The following is a 5,000-nucleotide window of genomic DNA, read 5'->3' as shown; positions in this document are numbered from 1 at the left end:
TACACATACACACAAAATACGATACCTAAAACTTTATACCTCACTTCCATCTAATTTAGTCTCTCTCTCTCACAGAAAAATATGATACCTAAAACTTTGTACATATACAATTTAAAATCACTTCCATCTAATATACTCTCTCTCTCTCTCTCTCTCTCTCTCTCTCTCTCTCTCTCTCTCTCTCTCTCTCTCTCTCTCTCTCTCTCTCTCAAAATACGATACATAAAACTGTGTACACTTACAATTTAAAATCACTTCCATCTAATTTAGTCTCTCTCTCTCTCTCTCTCTCTCCTCTCTCTCTCTCTCTCTCTCTCTCTCTCTCTCTCTCTCTCTCTCTCTCTCCTTCCAACACACACAAACTATGATACCTAAAACTTTGAACACATACCATCTAAAATCACTTCCATATAATTTCGGCATCAACAATATAAGAGGCAATTAGCCTTCAAAGTAATTAACCTTCATTAACCCCTTTCTAAAATCGTGCACAGCAGACGCCAGAATCCAAAGTTACAACTCAAACTAATAAACAGTAAACAGAATTTCGTCTGATCAACTCGAATCTCACCCAATCCTCTGGTTACGAAATCAGCATCCAGGTAAGGAGTAGAAGCTAATCAGACGGTTACTGATTAGCCACTCAGCTTAATCTTCTAGTCTTACATCCCAATGCTTCATTAACTTCCTGGACAGCTCAGAATCTCTCTAAGCACCTAAATGCTGTACTGGATTAACATTTCCATAATCGGATGACTCCATTTCAACGCTTCTATCATAATTGTGCAGGACTCTGAAAATGTGAGATAATTCTGTTCATAATGGTTCGGTAATTTTGTAGAGCACTGGACATGTTCCTAATGTTTCGGTAATTTGAAGAACATTGGACATGTTCTTTATGTTTCTGTAATTTTGCTGAGCACTGTACATATTCTTAGTGTTTCTGTAACTGTGCAGAGCACTGTACAAAGCCCTCAGAAGGATATTGGGAGTTGAATGGCAGGAAAGGATTAGAAATGAAACTGTAAGTGAGATTACCAGAGTGCCATATGTGGATGAGATCATGATGAGGGGTAGATGGAGATGGTCTGGGCATGCTCTTCGCAGTCCTCAAGAGAGATTAGTTAACCAAACGTTCAGCTGGGCCCCATGCGGCACTAGAAGAGTTGGAAGACCTAGGCCTACATGAATGAGGACTATGAAGCGCGAAGTACGAGATGATGAATGGAGAAGCACTGAATTTCAAGCTCAAGATATAGACGACTGGTGAAATCTAACCGAGGCCCTTTGCGTCAATAGGCGTAGGAGGAGATGATGGTGATACTCTGATATCATCAATAAAGTCTGGCTAGTACAGTGGTAACGTGTTTGCCTCGCATTCGCGTGGCAAGAGAGATCGATCCCCGCCCAGGGCCATGAGTTTAAGCTGTTTACTGGGGAGGCTACTGCTGTGGTAGGGCACCACAGTGGGGGGTTGGGCTTGCCCGGCTGACGTTCTGGTGAGCATCTATTCTGATGGAACTGGAACTGAAACCAGACACCTTTAACCTTTAAAAGGGTAGGTGTAAGTGTGAAGTAAACGGACCCTTTGATGGAAAACAGACCAAAAACAATGAAGTGTTCATTATAATAAAAAGAAGCAGTAGCGATCTGAGGCTACAGTCAATGCTAATGCATTAATAATGGCTATAAACGAATAGACTAATTCTCAACCCTATAAACATTTCCAAAGTAAAAAACTAGCATGAAAGAAGATACCTTTCTTTTAGCCTTTTGGCTAGTACAGTGGTAGTATGTTCGCCTAGCATTCACATGGCAGCAGATCGATCGCACACCGGGACCATGAGTTTAAGCTGTTTACTGGAGAGGCCACTGCTGTGCTTGGGGGGGGGGGGGTGTTGCCAGAGTGACGTTCTGGGGAGCATCTATTCTAATGAAACTGGAACTGAAACCAGACACATTTACCTTTAATGTGTTTTGTGTTGTCAATGGTACCAGTAGATTTGGTTTGTGCATGTATTGTATCACTACTGTATATAAGGGTAAGGGAGATGTGCATGAGTGTTGTAATTCAAGGGGTATTAGTTTGTTGAGTGTGGTTGGAAAAGTGTATGGTAGATTAAGGATTAAGGATAAAACAGAGAATGCAATCTTAGAAGTACAGGGTATTTTTACAAGAGGTAGGGGATGTATGAATCAGATTTTTACAGTTAGGCAGATATGCGAGAAATATTTAGCAAAAGGTGAGGAGGTGTATGTTGCGTTTATGGATCTGGGGAAAGCGTATGATAGAGTTGATAGGGAAGCGATGTGGAATGTGATGAGGTTATATCGAATTGGTGGAAGGTTGTTGCAAGCAGTGAAAAGTTTCTACAAAGGTGGTAAAGAGTGTGTTAGGATAGGAAATGAAGTGAGTGATTGGTTTCCGGTGAGAGTGGGGCTGAGACAGGGATGTGTGATGTTGCCATGGATGTTTAACTTGTATGTTGATGGAGTGGTGAGAGAGGTGAATGCTCGAGTGCTTGGACGAGGATTGAAACTGGTAGACGAGAATGATCATGAAAGGGAGGTAAATCAGTTGATGTTTGCCGATGATACTGCACTAGTTGCAGACTCGGAAGAGAAGCTTGGCTGATTAGTGACAGAATTTGGAAGGGTGACAGAAGGAAGTTGAGAGTTAATGTGGGTAAACGTAAAGTTATGAGATGTACGAGAAGAGAAGGTGGTGCGAGGCTGAATGTCATGTTGAATGGAGTTACTTGAGGAGGTGGATCAGTTTAAGTACTTGGGATCTGTTGTTGCAGGAAATGGTGGAGTGGAAGTAGATATACGTCAGAGAGTGAATGAAGGTTGCAAAGTGTTGGGGGCAGTGAAGGGAGTGGTAAAGAATAGAGGGCTGGGCATGAATGTAAAGAGAGTTCTGTATGAGAAAGTGATTGTACCAACTGTTATGTATGGATCGGAGTTGTGGGGAATGAAAGTGACTGAGAGACAGAAATTGAATGTGTTTGAGATGAAGTGTCTAAGGAGTTTGTCTGGTGTATCTCGCGTACATAGGGTTAGGAACGAAGTAGTGAAGGTCAGAACGGGTGTAAGAAATGAGTTAGCAGCTAGAGTGGATATGGATGTGTTGAGGTAGTTTGGCCATGTTGAGAAAATGGAAAATGACTGTCTGCTAAAGAAGGTGATGAATGCAAGAGTTGATTGGAGAAATACAAGAGTAAGGCCATGGTTTGGGTGGATGGATGTAGTGAAGAAAGCTCTGGGTGATAGGAGGATAGAGAGACAAGAGAGCCTGCTAGAAATAGGAATAAATGGCGAGCGATTGTGACGCAGTTCCGGTAGGCCCTGCTGCTTCCTCCGGTCGCCTTGGATGACTGCGGAGGTAGCAGCAGTAGGGGATTCAGCGTTATGAAGCTATATCTGTGGTGGATAACGGGGGAGGGTGGGCTGTGACACCCTTGCAGTACAGCGGAACTCGGTTGAGTCCCTTGTCAGGCTGGGAGGAATGTAGAGAGGAAAGGTCACCTTTTTTCATTTGTTTGATGTCGGCCTCCCCCCCGAAAATTGGGGAAGTGCCTTGGTATATGCATGTATGTGATGTATCTACATAAGCATTTCCATATAACTACACATATAGGCCTATTCTAAAGTTAGTGCATTTTATGCCAATACAACAACCGTGTAGAAAACCCTCTTTAAATTTATGCATTAATCTTAAATCCTTGGATGAATTCAAAAAATAAATCGGCCATGCCAATCGGCAGGAGACAACGACTGGACCGAAAAAACAAGGACCCGAGAAAAACCGTCTGGAATATTCTGCATCGTCCGCCATTCCCAGATGGCGCTGCCGTCGTTCCTCTTCTTCTTCTTATTCCTCCCCATTCGAAATCCTCCTGAGGCATCGTTTTTCCAACGCAGACGTCGACGGGGATTCGGAAATTTCCTTTCTCTGCTGACGAAGGAAGAACAGGCCATAATACGTAATTGGAGACGCTCTTCCTTTGTCTTTCTAAGGAAAATAAATTTTCGCCTCTTTTTTTTTTTTCTTAGAGAATTTCTGAATAGATTTGACAGGTGGAAGATAAAGGAAAGCGATAATACTGACACTGAAGACACCATAACCGTGTTTATAATAATAATAATAAATCATCATCATCATCCTCATCATCATCATAATAATAATAAACATAATAATAATAATAATGATAATAATAATAAAAATCCTCATCTACAAGATAACATAATGTAAGAGTAATCATAATAATCATTATTATTATTATTATTATTATTATTATTATTATTATTATTATTATTATTGTGAATTTTGACTTTTCATTCCAGTTGAAATTTTCGTATATTTTTTGTTGAACAAAAGCCCATATTTGACAAAACTTAAACGTTCCAGGAAATAAATCCCAAAATTCTAAAACCAAAAACACTGATAAAAACCCAATAGTTTAATAAGAACATGTTTAAGATATTCTTGAATAATTATGATAATCAATAAGAACAAATTCTTATAATATTAAATAACCAGATCCTTAAAAAATATTTGAATAAAAAGTCACAAAATGAATTTTATTTGACAAAAGAATTAAAGGATTTCCATAAAATAGGTTCCTTAACCAGACTGGAGAATAAATTGAGGCGCAGTTCTACAAATAATCCGATTTCCCATAATTTTCCCTTGTCTAAATCCCCTCTTTGAATACTTTATGTTGAATATAATTCTTGGTTTTTATGATTCGGCTGAATATTTCCATTTAATTTCTTAGGCTCTACTAATCGTGAGAATAGATTCACAATTAAAATAGTTTATATAATTTGGAGATGATGCGTGGAGAAGTATTGATTGTAGGCTCAAGATAGAGACGAGTGGCGAAATCTAACTGAGGCCCTTTGTGTCATTATTATTATTATTATTATTATTATTATTATTATTATTATTATTACTTGCTAAGCTACAACCCTAGTTGGAAAAAGCAGGATGCTAT

This window comes from Palaemon carinicauda, chromosome 13 (genome assembly GCF_036898095.1).
Source record: "Palaemon carinicauda isolate YSFRI2023 chromosome 13, ASM3689809v2, whole genome shotgun sequence".
Taxonomy (NCBI): domain Eukaryota; kingdom Metazoa; phylum Arthropoda; class Malacostraca; order Decapoda; family Palaemonidae; genus Palaemon; species Palaemon carinicauda.
Note: the sequence above shows the minus strand (reverse complement) of the source record.